The 20,744-nt window shown below is 37.2% G+C and overlaps 1 long non-coding RNA gene across 1 annotated transcript; it reads right to left on the bottom strand.

The window, feature by feature from the left end:
- Positions 1 to 1,250: 1,250 nt before the first annotated feature.
- On the bottom strand, positions 1,251 to 18,966 carry LOC138348479 (uncharacterized). Its single transcript, XR_011221055.1, has 3 exons — positions 18,594 to 18,966; positions 1,962 to 2,164; positions 1,251 to 1,876 (listed from the first exon to the last, which is right to left on the bottom strand). It is a non-coding gene; the product is annotated as an uncharacterized lncRNA (long non-coding RNA).
- Positions 18,967 to 20,744: the final 1,778 nt, after the last annotated feature.

Here is a 20,744-nt window from a genome sequence, read left to right on the forward strand (position 1 = left end):
GCCTCGTCCTCTGCTCGACCCCTACTCATCTTGTCATTCTCTCGAGGGAGAGGTGGTGGAATCTCTGAGGTGGCGAATAGGGCTGTTAACACTGTGTCCTCAGTAGGCTCGATAGAAGGTGCCTCAGACTCCGGCACCCTAGCCTCTAAGATCGTGTCGATATCTGCCCGAAGACTGTTGACCGCAGCCTGAAAAGTCGACACATCCACTGGAGGGGCTGGCCGGGCTAGCACCCTCAACTCAAAGGCATCCAAGCACTGGTGAACCTCAGCGATCTTGCGCTCTGTATACTGGACCATTTTCTGCTCCAGGCGCTCTTCTGTCTCGGTAATGGACCTCTGCATCCATAGCTGGATATGATGCACAAGTGTAGCCATTTGCGCCTCTAATTTTTGGACCCTACCATGCGGAACCAACGCGGGTAGAGGGGCTGTGCGAGAGGAGCTCGGGGCAGTGCTACAACCCCGGATGTCAATTGCTAAAGTACTACTATTGTTCGGTCAATTACTTCCTTGGAAAGCAAAAACAATAAAAGAGGGGTTTCTATTTCTAAATGAATAAGAATAACTAACGAAAGTGAAAGAGACACTTAACAGCTTTGAATGTTGGATTTTAATCAATTAATCAAAGTAACTAGGGTTTACGTGTTCCCCACAGGTACATAACTTGATAATTCTAACTATAACAATTCTTTCCTAGTATCTTGCATGCAAAGTGATAAGTTATGTATTTCTAAATCCTTGGTCCGGCATCTAGAAAATCTCACTCCGCACCTTGGTCCGGCTACGTGTGTTGCTATCCTAACCCTTATCTTTACCTCATATTAAGAATCATATTCGATATTTGACTAAGTTATTACCTCGTACCATTCAATACTAGCCTATTAGATAGTATACACTAAATCTATGTTGATAATTCTTTTCCTATTATCTACCTACTTGGTCCGGCAAGAAGTATTAAGGCGAGTTCTAATGTTGGTCATCCATTAAAAAGAATTCTAAGGAAAAGAATTATTAATACAGGCAAGACACTATTCAAGAATTGTTATTTCAGTTAGGTTTTATCTCATTATTTACCTATGGTTCCCACAACCCTAGTTATGGAGTTTAGTTACCCCTAGTCATAATCACAATATTCAAATATATTATATAAGAATTTATGTACTTACTTCAATGAGAAAGAGTAAAATCCGATAGTTTGCTTGATTAATCACCAAAAATCACCAACAATCACTTGCAAGAATCTCGAAGTAATAAATAATCTCACAAAAAGTCTAATTATAATCAAAAGTCTAACAATACAATGTTTACTAATACGGTGTCTAAAAATACGGAGTCTAACAATGATCTAGAGTCTAACCTCAAAAACGAGATTTTTCGAACTATTTATAGAAAATAAAAACCTAATTAAACAAGGACTCTATTTGCTGGAAATCTGTCAAAACGCGACTGGGTCGACGGAACTCGCGACGGATCATTGTGGTCACGACGACCGTCATGGACTCTGTCGTCCCATACTTGTGCAATTTCTTCTACTGCTCTCTTCATAACCTCGACGGCAAGTATGATGGACCGTCACAGACACGACGATCCTTCGAGGGTCTCGTTCCAAAATACTTCAACTCTTGGAATATGGGTACTGGATTACTTCTCTGAACTTCATGACGAACCTGCAAGACGGACCGTCATAGACACGACGGACCGTCATGGACTCCGTAACCCCACACTTTGTCAGACTTCCCCATCTTCCTTCAGCAACTGCACTACGCTGCCACCTACGGACCGTCACAAGCACGACGGACCGTCATAAGCTCCGTAGGTGGTCTCTTCTGCATTTCTTCGCTCAAAATCTCTACATTCATCTTTGGACAGATTTCCTGCAAAATAAGGAGAAACTTATATAAAAATTAGCACAAAAGGCTTTTGGACACACTTAACTTAAGGAAAAAGTATTAATAATACTGTGAAACCACGTTATATCAACTGTCCATCACGCACTCCGTAACCCCATGCTTGGTCAGAATTCTCCATCTTCTTTCAGCAGCTGCGCTACGATACCATCTACGGATCTTCACGAGCACGACGAACCGTCACAATCTCCGTAGGTGGTAGTTTTCTATATTTCTTGCTAAAAAACCTCCGTATTCATCTTTTAGACAAATTTCCTGTAAATAAAAAGAAACTTACATAAAAATTAGTACAAAAAGGATTTTGGACACACTAAACTTAAGGAAAAAGTGTTAAAAAAACTGTAAAACCACGGTATATCAGTGGTTTAGCAAGTGCATAAAATATGATTTGGATCTTACAAAAGGTGAAGAACTAACAGTGATGTCTTCCATGTAAAAGGTATTAGTAATTTACTATTTTATTTGTTAAATTTATTCTTTAATTTCTAGAGAAATTGATATTTAATGTTGTTGTATGTCAAATTTATTTGTTAGATAGGGTATTTATCTTGCACTTATTGAAGTATCACCAAATATTGAAATTAGATGATGTGCTAGGCATATATGGACAAACTAGAAGAAAGATAGGAGTAGTGAAGAAAGGAGAAGAAAATTCTACCTCTCAGGGCATAATTTGAGGTACTTTTAGAGTCCAAACATGGTGAAATGAGTGAGTAAGGAGAGAGAATTGTAGAAGACTAGCACACCTTTGAATGGTGGCTCAACTCTTGCATATAAGAGATCAAGACAAAAAAAAGCAAAGACAACTGGTTATGGTCTCTTATTTGGTTAGGTGGCAGTTACACTGAGAGGGTATACATTTTATCATTTAAACACATGTAATTTATTTAATTGATATTAATTCATCTTCAAGTTAAGATTTTTGTTGTTCTCTCAGTCTAGAAGGGTGTTATATAGTGCTACATTCTCAAGTTCAACTACTACCAATATTGATATTGGTTACAAACCCAATGGACTAAGGTGAAAGGGAAGAGCTACAGTTACTCAAAGGCAGATGCAAGATGAGAGTTACAAAAGCACTCAACGCACACCAGTCACTCATGCCACACCAAGCACTCAAGGCACACATTATAGATTAAACTTTTGTTTAACTTATAATGGTTGATCCCAAATAACTTTATTTTGATTAATGACTTGATTCCAACTATTTTGATTCTGCTATTAGGAAGACTTTTTTTTTGGATGAATGGCGCCTATATGAATTTGTATTACGTTGCTATTGGGAAGACTTTGTTTTTCTGTATGAATTTATGTTTGAATGAAGTTGCTATTTAGATTTCTGAAGAAAATGTAGTCAACTATTGAGGCCAATGCCTTTTTTATTCCATTTCATTATCAAATAAAACCTAGTACAAATTGATATATCTTTAAAATAAGATCTAGAAACCAAATGACAATAATCACAATAATAGTGATATCAATACTACTTTGTGATCCTTGAATTCCTTGCCTTTCTTGTCTTCTATGCCTTGTTTGTCTTTCTTGTATTCCTTGACCTAAACTTGTTGATGGATTGTTAATGTTGTATTGTTCTTGGCATGTTGAATCATTTGCATCAATCCATTGGAAGAATCCACAATCATAACAGAATGAATATTTTTTGGCAACCCCAAAAGTTCATCCAAGATTAGTTGGTGTTCTTGATGTCTTTAGTTCAAAATATACTCCATAATAGCAACATCCAACCATCATCATGAATACCAGCAAAATCAAACCAACAAAAATAAAATAGAATCATACACCAAAAAAGAGATGAGTAGATCGAAGAAAAAATAAAGGCACCAAAAATAAAGATAAAAAATTTGAATAGACAAGATAGAGAAAAATAGAAAATAAAAGCTCAAATTTGTCCATCAATGGCGCGAAGTGAAAATAAAGAAGTATGGATGGCCTTTAAAGGTCAAAATCTGACGGTTGCTGCCTTTTCAAAGCGTCTTGTCGCGCCCCATTGTTTTGTCAAAACGTGTTTTATCACGATCTAACAACTCTTTTGGGATTTGGAGTTTTGATGAGTCGCCACCTAATGAATTAAGGTGCGTTAGGGAACCTATATAACCTAACTAAGTCTAACTAAGGTCAACGAACCAGAGATCAGGGTAAGAGTTCAAATTACCTCGAGGAGAAGGTGTTAGGCATTAATATTCCGTGGTTTCACGGTATTTTTAATGCTCTTTCCTTAAGTTTAGTGTGTGTCCAAAAGCCTTTTTATATTGATTTTTATGTAAGTTTTTCTTTATTTACAAGATATCTGTCCAAAGATGAACGCAGAAGTTTTTGAGCGAGAAATGCAGAAGAGACCACCTACAGAGCCTGTGACGGTCCGTAGGTGGCACCGTAGTAAAAATGCTGAAGGAAGATGGGGAAGTCTGACTTAGTGTGGGATTATGATATTCCACGATGGACCGTCAAAGCCACGATAGTCCGTCCTGCTTGTTCTTCGCAATGATCAGAGTAGTTCCAGTATTCAAATTCTAAGAAGTTTAAGTATTATGAAACGGAGACCCTCGATGGACCGTCGTGCTTGGAATGGTCCGTCATATCTGCCGTTGAGGGTAATGAAGGAAGCAACAGAAGAATTCGTAAAGTATCAGAGGGCGGAGGCCATAACGGCCCATCATGACTACAACGGTCTGTCACGAGGTCCGTCAACTCGGATACGTTTTGACAGATTTTTAGTAATTAGAATCCTTATTTTATTAGACTTTTTATTGCTAGACTTTGATAGTAGACTTTTTGATAGTTAGACTTTTTGATAATCTTTAGTTCTCTTGTTCAAGTATTGAAGGATTAATTTAAGCATTGTTACACTTTTTCGGTAATTGATTGTTGGTGCTTTTGTTGATTAATCAAGTGAATTTCTGGATTTTATTCTTTGTGAATTTCTGGATTTTATTCTTTCTCTCAAAGTAAGTGCATGAATTTTCATATTAAATATAAGAATAGTGTGATTATGACGATGCGTAACTAAACTCCATAACTAGGGTTGTGGGAACCATGGGTGAATAATGAGGTAAAAACTAACTAAAAAAGCAATTCTAGAATAGTGTCTTGCATGTATTAATAATTCTTTTGTTTAGAAGTTTTTTTAATGGATGACCAATGTTAGAACTCGCCTTAATGCTACTTGCTGGATCAAGGAGGTAGATAATAGGAAAAGAATTATCAACATAGATTTAGTGTATACTATCTAATATGATAGTGTCGATTGGTACGAGGTAATAACTTAGTCAAATATCAAATACAATGCTTAATATGAGGTAAAGATAAGGGTTAGTATAGCAACACACGTAGTCGGACCAAGGTGCGGAGTGAAATTTTCTAGATGCCAGACCAAGGATTTAGAGATATAACTTATAACTTTACATGCAAGATACTAGGAAAGAATTGTTATAGTTAGAATTATCAAGTTAGGAACCTGTGGGGAACACTTAAGCCCTAGTTACTTTTATTAATTGATTGAGCTCTAAGATTTGAATCTGTTAGTTTTTTACTTTAATCTAGTTAATTACTTTCATTAATATAGAAATAAAAAAAACCCTTTACTGTCTTTTGTTTTCTAGGAAAATAATTGACTAAATAATTGTAATATTAGAATAAAGTTAAGTCTGAACTATTTTCCTCGTGAGAACGATCCCAGCCTCATTAATTGGGTTCTTTACTTGATACGACCGCTTTACTTCTTATTTGAGAAGTAAGTTTAAGCGTATCAAATTTCAGCGCTGCTGCCGGAGAAAGTAGCTTTTAGATTAACTTAAAATTATAACTAAAATTTAGTCAATTTTTTCTTAATTTTACTTTTCTATTGTTTTTACTTCTTGCAGAACTATCTTCCTTGTATGCCAAATACACAGAGAGGAAGAGAACCCTTGTTTTCCTACGATCATGACATAGAGCGTACACTAAGCAATATGAATCGAAACTTGGGTATTAATGAAGATGATCTTAACCAGAACATCCCAGCTCCAGTTGATGTTCATGGTCAGTTATTACTCGATGATACTGGTGAAAATCAACAATGGGGACAAAAACCCGCTCCACGTCCTCAAGAATACTACAGAGGCTATGATAATATTGTAGACTTTGATAGGCCACTTGTCTTGCCCCCTCTACCACAAAGACATACCTTTGTGGTAACTAGTAGTCTTATGCAAATGCTCACTGCTAGAGGTTTGTTTTCAGGGCTACCTTCAGAGGACCCACATGCCCATATAGCTAAGGTGAGGGAAGTGTGTAAAAGTCGTTTAGGGAGGCCTGATTTGGATTTGGATTTAATAGGGCTAAGAGTATTTCCTATCTCACTGATGGGAGAGGCTGCTATTTGGTTCACTGAGCTCCCTTATAACTCAATTTTCATTTGGAACCAACTAAGGGACGTCTTCTTAGCACGTTACTACCCGGTCTCCAAGAAACTAAATCACAAAGATAGAGTGAACAACTTTGTGGCACTACCAGGAGAGTCGATTAGCAAATTTTGGGATAAATTCACTTTATTTTTGAGAAGTTTCCCCGATCACCGCATAGATGATGAGTCACTGAAGGAATACTTCTATCGGGGACAGGATGATAATAATAAAGCGGTATTGGATACTATAGCGGGTGGTTCTTATGGGGAGTGTCCTTATGCCAAGATTGCCGAAAAGTTAGAGAAAATCTCCCGAAATAATAATGCTTGGAGTACTAGGAAGTCAAATACCGGAAGAAATACCTTCGCAGTGCAACCCACACACAATCCAGCCACAAATGAGATTCCTGAAGAGATGGCTCAAATGAGAACTGAGCAAGGCTTGGTATTAAAACATGTCACTGGGGGTGCAGAAAAGATAAATTCAATTAACTACTTGTCTAAACCACCACCACCAAATAATGAATGTTATAATGAGGAGGATTCCTATGCGATAAATGAGCAGACGGGGAGTTTCCGACCGAGTGTCCAAGGCTCAAATCAGGAGAATTGGCACCAAGGTCAAGGAAACAAAGGTCGGATATGTGGTAAATATAACCGTGAGGGTCATTATGTACGAGATGAAAATTACAACCGCGACAAAAACTTCAACAGGGGTAACTATGGTAACAAAAATGATAGGAATGGTCCCTATGTTCCTTCACTCCTTAAATCTGTAATGTGCTCATCACTAGCATCGAACCTCCTCATTATTTTGTGCAACACTGTCCAAAATCCAAAAATGATGGACACTGTATGGAATCACTACTCGGGGTGGTAAACAAACCATTGACCCACCTATGCCGTCTAATGAGGAAAAGGTGATAAAACATAATGATAAGGTGGTCGAGGTTAGTGGTGAAGTAGAAGATAACACTGGAAAAGATGTTGAAGTGCCTACAAAGGTAACTCCCATGCCTAGAGCCCCCCCCCCCCCCCCCCTTTCCTCAAATATTAGTGAAAAAGAGTGAGGATGGTAAATATCGGCATTTTATAACAATGTTGAAGCAGCTTTCTATCAATGTCCCTTTGGTAGAAGCTCTAGAACAAATGCCCGATTATGCCAACTTTATGAAAGATCTAGTTACAAAAACAAAAGATTGGTCACTTTGGAGGATGATGGTAGAATGCAGCATTGTAGTGCTATTGCTACAAGATCTCTAGTACAAAATAAAAAAGATCCGTGTGCGTTCACTATTCCTTGTACAGTCGGGTCATTACATTTTGCAAAAGCATTATGTGATCTAGGGGCAAACATATATCTCATGCCCCTCTCAATTTACAAAAAAGTTGGGTTTAGGTGACCCAAAGCCCACTGCAGTGCGGCTACTGATGGCCAATCGAACAGTAAGAAGGCCTATAGGGATACTCCACGATGTGCTAGTAAAAGCGGAGTCGTTCATATTTCCGGCAGATTTTGTTATTCTTGATTGTGAAGTTGATTTTGAAGTGCCAGTTATTCTTGGGAGGCCATTCCTCGCTACGGGTAGAGCCTTAGTTAATATGGAAAAGAGGCAAATGAAATTTCAATTGAACAATGAAGAAGTGACCTTCAACATTTTTAGGTCCATGATAGAGAGTGGTGAGCTCCAACCGGTATCGGCTATATCCTACAAAGAAAAGATGAAGAAGCCCCATGACCTAAAAATTGAAAAACGAGAGTTTATGGTTGGGGATTTTGTGCTTTTATACAATTCTAGGTTGAGTTTGTTTCAGGGCAAGCTCAAGTCCAAATGGACTGGCCCTTACTTGATTACCCAACTATTCCCTCTTGGAGCAGTTGAGTTAGAATCCAAGGAGAGTGTGTGGTTTAAGGTGAATGGACAACGAATAAAATCTATTTCGGGCATGCTGAATCGGTGAATGAAGTGATCGAGGCATACCATCTTGATGAAGTCAGAGTAATAAGTGTTTTCAGTTGTGCCGCAATGTTGAATCAGGCACTGGTTGGGAGGCAACCCAATACTTATAGTTTTCTTTCTAGTAATGGTTGCATTTTCTACTAATGGGTTTTAAATCTGCAGGTAGCACATCACCAGGAAATTCTGCAAAAACTCACTCTGCAACAGTCACTGACGGATACATTGACGGACCATCACGCATGCGACGGACCGTCGCATGAATCAGTCATGCCAGGTACGTCTTTCATTTATTTTAAAAATTAGGGCACACGCGACGGAACCCATGACGGACCATCGCATCTACGACGGGCCATCGTCGGGGACTCGTTGCATCATTAATCAGCATACCCGACCAGACCCAGCTAAGGAATTTTAAAAATTGTCACCATTTAAACCCCCCCACCCCTTCATTTCAACCATTTCCTTCCCTCTTTCTCCCATTCCGTCCTTTTCAAACTTCGAACTTCCTACCTCTCTTCTCTATCAACTGATCACTTTCCCAAATAACCAATTTCGGAAATCTTCTTTCTACTGGTCGGAGTCTGTTGCTGTGGTTCTGCTCTTGATAACCAAGTGCCTCATTTGCTTGTTTTTCCCCTCTTCTCAGGTTTGTATCTCTGATCTCTACCAATTTACATTGCATTTTTGTTTTTCAATTACTATTAGCCTATTTTTTTTGTGGGTCTTCATTCTTTGATCCAATTTTTGTCTGACCTAGGTTTAGAATTCTCGAATTGCCTTATCAAAACTTGAGAAATTAGTGCTTTAGCATTGCTAGTTTGCTAGGTTTTTGGGTTAGAAACGTGTAGGTTAACACTAAGTATTCCATTTAAGTCATAAGGGGATGATTGTGGCATCCTCAGTTCTGTCACTGAATGACAGAACAAGACCCCGATGACGGACCGTCATATCCACGATGAGCTGTCATAGGGTCTGTTCCAACACCTCACTATTCGTTTTCTCTAAGTGTCCACCAATGGACACATGCGACGGACCGTCGTTCCCACTACGGTCCGTCCTACACAATCGTCATGGTTGTCAGAGACCCTTGTCCTAAGGGTCTCCAACTTTTTCTAAGTGTCTTCTGACAGACATCTATGACGGACCGTCATACCCTCGACGGTCCTTCCTACACAACTGTTCTGGTTGTCAGAGACCCTATTCCTAAGGGTCTCCATTTTTTTCAAGTGTTCTCTCATGGACATCTACGACGGACCTTCATACCCACGAAGGTCTGTCCTGCACAACCGTCATCGTTGTCACGGACCCTTGTCCTAAGGGTCTCCATTTTTTTTCCAAGTATCCACTGACAGACATCTACGACGGACCGTCATACCCTCGACGATTAGTCCTGCATAACCATCATGCCGGTCAGAGACCCCTCTTCTAAGGGTCTCCATACTTTTTCTAAGTGCCCCACGACGGACATTGACGACGGACCGTCATTATCACGATGGTCCGTCCTACTTATCTGTCATTATTGTCATAGACTTTCCTTCAGGGGTATCCATATACACATAGTTGAAGTAAGACATGACGGTCCATCATACTCACGACGAGCCACCACCTGGTCCGTCGTGTTTCACTGTTACTACAGAGATGTCATTACAACATTGATCTTATGTTTATTTTGTGTCGTTTTTGCCTTTCTTCTTTGCTCCTTAGATTACTAATAATGATTCTTTACAGGTACTATCTCTAATGAAACCGAAACAAGATTGAGTTTACGCACATAGGCGTTCAAAGTCTGTAGCCTTGTTTACCCGACTGGTTATAGGCTCTGATGATGATCATGATCCCGAGTACGTGGCCCCAGGCACTGCCACTCCAACATGAGCTGCACGTGCAACCAGAGCTACGCCCAAAAAGGTGGCGTTCCGACGTAGTCACTGCCTCCCAGTCTGATGAGGAGCACACACTGATCGGTACACCTTCTGGGTCAGCTACACATGAAGAAGGAGCATCTGGTTCCTGAGTTTTATGGTCGGAGGAAGCCTCCGGGTCCGCAGAAGTACCTGCACCCGCCCCAGCTGCACTGTCTACCTCGTCTACTGAGGCTGACAGTCCTGATTCCACTCCAGGCTCACCGACTAGTGCTCTTACCCCGATTGCCGACCAACCCAAGCGGTGGTGTGTCAACGGGCAATACCAAGTGTAGATGTAAAATTTCTAAATGATAAAGTCGTCATGACACGGACCCTTACACTGCAGAGACGGGTCCTTGCAGGAAGTCTCCCCACATTGCCAGATATCCACAATCTCTTCACCAGACACCGGCTAGAGTAGGTAGCTCGTTCTTTAGGCCGCTACAGTGAGGAGTTGGTCCGAGAGTTTTACGCCTCTTATGTGGCTACTCTCTGATCACAGATCAATAGGCAAGCTGCCCCCGCCAAACAGGCCCCATTCTAGCACATCAGAGTACACGGCATACACGTCGATATCTCCCTGCCAGCCATCCATCGGTATCTTTACGGCGAGGATGTTGATGCCAATAGGACCCCTCTCAACGCCGAGTTTGACTACTGGTGAAAAATTGTAAAAGATGGCCAATTCTTGAGTGAGCCATCGCTGAAAGAGACCACCGAGAGGTAGATGGCCCTGCACTTGTCTATTGATGGAGAGGGTGCCGATTGGGTAACGGAGACGAAAAGAGCCATCAGGAAGGCTAACTTGACCTTCATGGCTAAGTTTTTATGGTTGATTGTCCGCCACTGCCTTTCCCCCACGACTGCTGATAATATAGTTACATGGGATCGCGTAGTTCTAATGACAGCGATGATAGTCGGGTTTGAGGTGGACTTCGCTTGGCTTCTACAGACGGTCATGCACGAGAGGGATTTCAAGGTCACCACTACTTACCCTTTTCTGTGCATGATATTTTCCTTATGCAGGTCCACAAGTGTGCCCATATGGCACATTGATCAGCTCAATACTCCGCTGGGCACTGTTGACTGCCCCTAGCTCCTCTCGCTCAGCCTCTTTCCCCAATATGGTCCCACTTGGTAGGGTCTAGAAACTAGAGGCTCAGATGTCCACACTTTTGCATCACATCCAGCCTTGGATGCAGATGTCTATTCTGAGGCGGAGGAGTGCTTGGAGCGTAATATGGACCAACACACAGCGCGGAAGATCACTGAGATTCATCAGTGCTTAGACGTTTTTGAGTTGCGGGTGCTAGCCCGACCAGCCCCTCAGGTGGACGTGTCGACCCTTTAGGATGCGATTGAGAGTGTGCTAGCAGATATTGATATGATCATAGAGGCTAGGGTGCCTGAGTCTGAGGCCCCTTCTGCAGAGCCTGCAGAGGACACAGTGTTGGTGGCTTTATTCGTCAATTTAGAGATTCCACCACCTCCCCCTCGAGAGCATGCCAAGAGGCATAGGGGTCAAGAGGAGGATGAGGCTAGAGCACGGAAGAAGGAGTGTCGTGGATGGAAGCTGCGAGAAGAGCCTCGATTGCTGATAAGGTGGCCCGTCATTCAGGGATGTAGAGTTAGCTGCTGCGACATCTAGCTCCAGAGATGTGGAGACAGCGGGAGGCACTACTGATAGTGTTGTTGTTGATGAGGACACTACTGAGGGTGTCCAGACTACATAGGTAGTGGGTTCCGGGGGACCGAACCCACCAGCTTGCTGATGGTCGGGGCTTTGCGCCCCAGGTTTGCTTCACCTACCACTCTCGTATTTTAGTTTCTTTAATGCATTGGGGACAATTGCATATCTTTTTGTTGGGGGTGGGGTAAATAGAAAGTGAGTGCTAGGGTGAAGTCTGAGTAGCCCAATTCACGATCCTCTTTTGAGGTTTTCTTGCATGTGTTTTTTTTCCCAAAGAGACTGATTATTTTTATTGTTGAACCGGCAGGACTATATCTTGTGTACATAGTATAACTGTGAAGAATGATGGCTAAAACAAAAATGATATCTTGATATAATGAAAATGATGCATGGCTAGGCACAGTAATTAGATAAATGTGTGGCTCTAAGCATGACATAGAGATACACCACTACATGACCCTAAGTCCAAGACTCGAACTAGGTGTCTGATAATCAGATAGAGTAATGAGATGTCAAGTGAGTGTGAGAAAAATTTGAATAGTCCCTTATTTGTATTGAGCTAGAACTTGCCTAGTTAGTCCTGCTAAAAGTAAGTTGTAATAGACAATTAGGAAATGATCATATGCCCTTGTTCAATATAGCCAAATTTTAGCCTAAATAAAATTTAAAAAAAATGAATGAGATTAATCCCTCTTTGATCCAAATGATTTGAGCTTAAAATAGACGTTTCTTTTTCACCCCAACTGCTCTTCTCTGGAAATAATGTATTGGCCCTGGTCCCTCCTTGGACATGTGCACCTCAGCTTATGCCAAAAGCATAAGTTGAGGGTGGCTAATGCAGTAAAAAACATTTTTGTGGCCCTGACCCAAATTTAGGTATTGTGTACTTTGACTCATGACAAATCCATGAGTTGAGAGTGGCTATTATGAGGAATGCTCTGGAAAGTGGGGTTGAAAGAACAAAGAGAGAGAAAGAACAAAAGTAAAGTGACTCAAGAACTAGTTAAAAAAAAAGTGAAATAAAAAAAATATAATAAATACAATCAAGAAAAGAAAAGAGTCACTTACACAAATAAAGAAAGAAGGGAAAATAGTAAGGTGAAAGAATGTGAGAAATTGGGCTAAACAAAACGATAAAAAGTGGTACGCTTAGCCGATATGTCAAGGAGGGCAAAAAGTCACTTAAGTATACCTAAATATACCCTACCTGACCCTGAGCCTATGTTACAAGCTAAGAAAGTCATATCGTGGTCCTAAGAGCTGTATGGCGAACTTAAAGCAGTGAAAATAAGGGCAAGCTTATCGCAATATGTATGAATGAGTGTAAAATTTGTTCTGAGAGTGATTTTTTAAAAGTAATCCTTATACTCAAACTGAAATCATTGTGTGAAAAATGAGGATGTTGTTTTGAAGTGAGGACACTAGTTGCAATACCGGAAATGTTGAGAAATTGAAGATAGGTGTCAGTCGTGGTGAGTCTATGTCATGGTCTGGTTCCACATAATTCAAGCCTAGTAGTGATAACATGCATAAACATGATGATACTGATCGATATTGATAGCCAAATGATTGCAAAACCTAAAATATGGATACTATTGTACAAAGATTTTGTAGTGATTCATAGTGCGTCGCTTGAGGACAAACAACGAATTTAAGTTGAGGGTGTTGATATACCGTGGTTTCATGGTATTTTTAATGGTTTTTCCTTAAGTTTAGTGTGTGTCCAAAAGCCTTTTTGTATTGATTTTTATGTAAGTTTTTCTTTATTTACAGGATATTTTTCCAAAGATGAATGCGTAAGTGTTTGAGCGAGAAATGCAGAAGAGACCACCTACGAAGCCTGTGACGATCTGTCGAGCCTATGACGGTTCGTAGGTGGCATCGTAGTAAAGCTGCTGAAGGAAGATGGGGAAGTCTGACTTTGTGTGGGATTACGGAAATCCACGACGGACCGTCATAGCCACGACGGTCCGTCCTGCTGGTTCGTCGCAATGATCAGAGTAGTTCCAGTACCCAAATTCCAAGAAGTTTAAGTATTATGGAACGGAGACCCTCGATGGACCGTCGTGCTTGGAACGATTCGTCATACCTACCGTTGAGGGTAATAAAGAAAGCAATATAAGAATTTGTGAATTATTGGACGAGGGAATCCATGACGGCCCATCGTGACTACGACGGTCCATCATGAGATCCGTCGACTCGGACGCGTTTCGACAGATTTTCAGTAATTAGAATCCTTCTTTTATTAGGTTTTTATTTTTATTATAAATAGTTCGAAAAACTTCGTTTGTGGGGTTAGACTTTTGATTGTTAGGCTCTTTGATAGTAGACTTTTTGATAGTTAGACTTTTTGATAATCTTTAGTTTTCTTGTTCAAGTATTGAAGGATTAATTTTAGCTTACATTTTTTCTGGAATTGATTGTTGGTGCTTTTTATGATTAATCAAGTGAATTTCTAAATTTTATTCTTTCTCATCAAAGTACATGAATTCTTATAATATATGAATAGTGTGATTATGACCATAGCTAACTAAACTCCATAACTAGGGTTGTGGGAACCATGGGTGAATAATGAGTTAAAAACTAACTAAAATAACAATTCTAGAATAGTGTCTTGCATGTATTGATAATTCTTTCGTTTAGAAATCTTTTTAACGGATGGCCAATGTTAGAACTCACCTTAATGCTACTTGCTGGACCAAGGAGGTAGATAATAAGAAAAGAATTATCAACACAAATTTAGTGTATACTATCTAATAGGCTATTGTCGATTGGTACGAAGTAATAACATAGTCAAATATCAAATACAATGCTTAATTTGAGGTAAAGGTAAGGGTTAGTATAGCAACACACGTAGCCGGACCAAGGTGCGAAGTAAAATTTTCTAGATGTCGGAGCAAGGATTTAGAGATACATAACTTATCACTTTACATGCAAGATACTAGGAAAGAACTGTTATGGTTAGAATCATCAAGTTAGGAACATGTGGGGAACAGTTAAGCCCTACTTACTTTTATTAATTGATTAAGCTCTAAGATTTGAATCTGTTAGTTGTTTACTTTAATTTAGTTAATTACTTTCATTAATTTAGAAATAAAACCCCCTTTACTGTCTTTTGTTTTCTAGGGAAATAATTGACTAAATAATAGTAATAATAGAATAAAGTTAAGTCTGAACAATTTTTCTCGTGGGAACGATCCCAACCTAATCAGTTGGGTTCTTTACTTGATAAGACCGCTTTACTTCTTATTTGAGAAGTTTGAGCGTATCAGGCATCCCTCAAGGTCAACAAATGTGGGTTCGATGGTAGCTCATGCAATATATGTGTGAGTTACAGGTAGCAGATAAGGTCACTTCATTATTTATTAAATTTTAACATACTAGCTAGGTGTAACCAATATTACACAATTATGAATATGTTAATTAATTAATTAATCAAACATCTGAAGCCTAGGTGATAGAATTTACCTAATACTAAACAATTAGATCATATTATTATTTTAATTAATTATTTAAGCATGAGAGTTTACGTGATAACAATAAATAAAATATATGATAAGCAATTAATAAAGAGATAAGAAAGAGGATAGAAATTGCACAATCAATTAATCAAACAATATTTTATACTTTTGTTTTAAGCTACCCGCAACAAACATAATTAAATTAAAAAATAAAGGGATAAAAGGAAAGGGAGACTCTAATAGACTTTTTGGATCAACACTCGACTTTTCTTTTTATTTTCCGATAGACTTCTGTATAGGGATAGACAAAACCAAGGTTTGTCTTTTCCAGCATGAGTTGATGTCATAATCTCTGTAAGGCCAACTACCCCTACCCCACCACCGCATACATTTTGTACCTAGAAGGTGCTTAGTCGTCTCAACTTAATGTCTAAGACGCATTGGACTCTTAGTTCGGGGTTTAGACAAAATAAAAATGTAAGAACCTCTAGACACCAAGTCAAATAAACAAAGACAATGAAGCGGTCATTTCTGCATTTTAATAGACATGCTTGCATACACACATAATTGGGCAAAAGATTCATGCTTAACTGTGAGCACAACGTAACTAATTTTAAGATGAGCAAAAGTTAATAACATATTTTATTTATTTAATTTCTAATATGGCAATGAAGTGATCACACATGCATATATATATATTTCAAAACAGTAGCAAATTTAAATATTCATGTAAAAAATATTATTTAGAACAATAGATTTTATTTATTTAAGACAATAAATTATTTTTTAAGAAAAATAACAATTTATTAATAATACGGAAAATTATTTTAGATAAGTGACAAATTTATTACTAATACAAAAAATTATTTTTTTAGAACACTGAAAGATTTACAGATTGACTATTATTCCTATAAATTCTTAGGGCAGAAAATGCAGAATTCAGAAAAGCAGAATATTATTAATGCAAAAATGTTTCTTAGACTCTTATTTTTATTAGCTGCATAAAATAATTGGTAACAACTTTAGATGAAAAGAGGGGTTAATTATGATGCATAAATATTAATTATTTTGCAAATTTTAGGATAAGCACATGCGAAAAATAAAGGCAAAAATTTGTTATTATTTACAATTAGCAGAAAATATTTGTAAATATTCTTATTTTTTAAACATGCAAAAGTTATTAAAATACACCTAAGAGCAACATTTCTAGGTGTTCAAAAATATTTACATAGATTCTATAGGCATAATATTTATTAAATTGAATAATTTTGTACGAAATGCACACAAATTATTTAATAGTCTAGCGAATTAGGAAGAGATCTAGTCATAACCAAATCATTAAATAGCAAATTAGAATAAAATTAGCTTCAATTCATTATTTAGACAAGATCAACCAAGTAATTAAACAAAAACAATTTGTTTTATTTAATTCATTTTAGTTAGATTTAAAGTCATTTTATCAAACAAATTAAAATCTTATACGCATGCTTTCTAACTAAATAAGTTTGCAAATTAGCATATAATTCCCTCCCATTAGGCGATCCCCAAATATATTTCATATATGAGAGTGCCTTAGAGTTATACAAATATTACAAAAATTCAAATAAATAAATAAGAAAATATAGATTTAGATATATAAATTACACAAGGTAATCTCTTTTCATAGCTAATCTTTAACTTGAAATTCAAATTAGAAGCTTGTCAAAGCAATCAAATTGCTACACAAGTAATCATATTTATGTTAGATAAGGTGAGACACACATGCACTTATTTAACAACAAATCATACAAATAGAAAAAAATAGAACAACAAACTTACATAAATATATGAATGCAAAAATAACGTAAATGATAATTAAGAACACTAAGCGGTTAAGCAGAAAAGAAATAGCAACAATGAAAATAAGTTAATACAACTTTGTACTCGAACAAAAGCAAAGGCCAAGAAAGCACTTGAAAGTTTACCGGAATCTTAATTTATTTTAAGAGTAGCAATAATATGAGCAATGAGAGAATGGGAGTTAAGAATTCTAGCTCTTGCGGTAAGAAGTGAGTGAATGAGTTGAGTTGAGTTGAGAAAGAGAGGGGGGTCCTTTTTATATGTCAAAGAGAGGGGAACAAATAAGGAAAAATATATTTTAAGGAATTAAATAAATATACTATTTTCCTTATTTAAAAGAAAGCCAAATCAGAAAAAATCATTACTAATTTTACTAAATATAAGCAAAAAACTAAATTAGGAAGAATAATATTATTTTTTCCTTAAATAATGAAGAGCCAAATCAGATTTATTTTAAATTATTTTATAATATAAAAACAAGTAAGAAAATTAGTCAAATTACAAATAAGGAAAAAGAGATCAATAAATATCTTTTTATTTTATTTTAAAAGAGCAAAAATTGAAACAATTATTTTCCTAAAATAAACAAGTGTGAATCTATATAATTTTCAAATAGGAAAAAGGGATTCAAATACCAGGCAAACAAAATGAATAAATAAGTAAAAATCAAGTCAGACAAATATTCATCACATATTACAATTTAACAGACAAATAAGCAAAAATGGAAGAAAATATATGGGATCCAATTATTATAACATTTTTCTTATTCAAAAGATAAACTAAATCCACAAAATTGTTTATTTATTTTTAGCTCAACCAAAATAAAACAGGTAAGAATCCAATCAGCTTTAACAAAGGTGATTACAATGAGTTAACATTACTAAATAAAATCATAGGCACAATTACCTCACCAACCATAAGATTAGTCCAAATTTATATACGGTAGTAAAAATCACTTTAATGTCAATTAATCCATTTTCAATTAAGCAAGCAAGAGAGAGGGGAAACATTGAGGTAAAAATGGTTTATCAATTTTTTTTAATTACATCAAGAGGGAATAAATATATGCTAATGGTATAGTCACAATGAAAATTATGGGGCCAATTAAAATCTTTAATCAAACCCACAAAATCAGATTTAAGGTGAAGGAATATAAGCAAGATAACATGATGTAATTTCTGGCAATAACATACTAATAGCAATTCTCAACTCAATCACATCTAGCTTGAACACCAAAATCATATTAAATCGCGATTAATTATATTTAAACAGATACAAAAGATGGATTTCAAACACAATAAACTAACAAAATATTGATATTAACATAGAGCAACAGCCCACATGCATCGATTTAAGTAATAAAAGTTCACATAAAAAACATGTACATGGGACAGATGTGAAAAGATTCGCCTTATCTGTTGATTTACCTCCCATTTCTGGTTGGAGCCTACTCGTCTATCGCATGTTCTCGCTGCTGCTTGCTGCTGTCGGAGCTGGTGGCCGGAGTTTTGCTGTTGCTGCTCCTAATCCTGCAAAAAGAAGAGGAACGAGAGGTGGAGGGAGATGGCTTGGCGTCGACTACTGGCTGTCCTTGCCTGTGGAGCTGCTCGCTGCTCTCCTCGCCTCCACTGGAGAGAATGGGGTAACGAGAGGAGGGGGGACGGCAGCTACCTGGCTCTTCGCCAGTTGCTGCTGCCCACCGGTGGTGTTTGGAGCCGCTGGAATTGAGAAGACGAGAGGAGGAGGAGCAACGGAGGAGTTGGAGGCGGATCTTTTTTGAGGAGAGGAAGAGAATGGAATGAGAATATTTTAGTCTTAGGTATTTAAGGTAGAAAAGTAAAGGATTGATCATAACCGTCAGATGAAAAATATATGAGCGGCTAGGATTTAATCTAAGGGATGGACGGATGAAATTAAATGAGTCTTAAATTAATTTGGATTGGATATGGAATGACCAAAATTGCAATAAAATTGTCTAGAATTGAAATGAAAGATGATTATAATTGAAACAAAATTTGAATTGGAGTGGCTAGAATTGGAAGAAATTAAAATAGAATGGGTTAAGATTTAAATGATTTAGAGGAAAATTTAGAAACTACTTTTTAATTAAAATACTACATATATAAAAAATATTTTTATATAATTGAAAATCACTTAAATCTTAAAACATTTGAAATTCATTAATAATTTCAAAATATTTTAATAATATTTACATTAATTTTATAAAGTAAACAAACTAAAATATATAATTTTCAAGAAAAATCGACTAAAATTCTAAACTTTAAATAAATTTTAAAATATGTATTAATTGAATAATATTCCTAAAAATAGTTAAAGATCGGTCAAAATTAGGTGTCAAAACGTCTCACGCTCTTGCTTTGTGTGTATCACACGATCCATGTGGAGTCTTTACACATATGATTCCACATAAAAAAAATTGTATCTAATATGTTGGATTTGGATGGGTTCAGGAGTCTAGATGACCAAAGGGTAAGTAAAAGAGTTTAGAATATAAAGAGATACAAGTATAAGTGTCCACCAGACCATTTTGCAAAGCTAAAAGTAAAATCTCTTATCCAGTCTTCACCACCAGCACCCATCCCACCCCACACCATAGAAAAAAATTTGAACTTATTTTTTAAAATAATTAAAATATTTTATCACCCCACCCTTGTTGTCACCCCTACCTGTTTATCCTTACCGCCTACTTTCCCACCCTTACCCCCCCCCAACCCCAATGCCTCAAAATTAAGTTTATTTTTCAATTTGTTTTTAAGTGAATTTATTTATTACTACTTGATGAATGGTAGATTTATACTCATTTAAGGCCTTTTTATTAAACTATTAGTGTCCTTGATGCCTAATGTCACGACCCAATTTAAGATCGTGATCGGACGCTAAGGAGAAGAGTTCCAAAGCAAGCCTTATCCAGAAATTTACATAAAATTGGACAGAGTTTCCTCCGTATTGGGCCTATCCTGAAATTACCTGTAACAAAAATCAATAACACAGCCAACCAATGTCATCCTTTTCCCACCTTATTCATCAATAAACTATTCGAAGAGTAAAATACTAATTCCAACTCCAAAACATAAGTATCATACTAGGCACCAGTTTACAATACGAAAGAATACTCATAACTTCTAATAAAAGAAATGATTATGGAGAACAAATGTCTATAACAACTAATAAGTTTGTCATCCACGCGAACAAGTGCAGGGCTCACCGGAAATTATCAACTTGAAAGCTCTAGACCTTATCTAAGTCAAATGTATTCTGTGTAAAAAAAATATAGCTAGGAGTGAGAAGCTAGCTCAATGAGTACTAATACTTAACCACAATAATTTTAATGAGGGACAGGTCAGAAAACATGCTAGTATGATAATCAATTGGTGAAGTAATGTTTTTTCAGAAATCATATTAATATCCATCTCATGTGCCTCATGTAAGAAAAATTAATGTAAGCACTTAATAGTAAACTCAGAAAACATTTATATATCAAATCTTATAGTTGAGAGGTTTCCAAGGATGAATCATGTAATCACTGTGACTTCTCTTTACGAAGCAACCTATAACAG

Source organism: Solanum lycopersicum, chromosome 1 (genome assembly GCF_036512215.1).
Source record: "Solanum lycopersicum chromosome 1, SLM_r2.1".
Taxonomy (NCBI): domain Eukaryota; kingdom Viridiplantae; phylum Streptophyta; class Magnoliopsida; order Solanales; family Solanaceae; genus Solanum; species Solanum lycopersicum.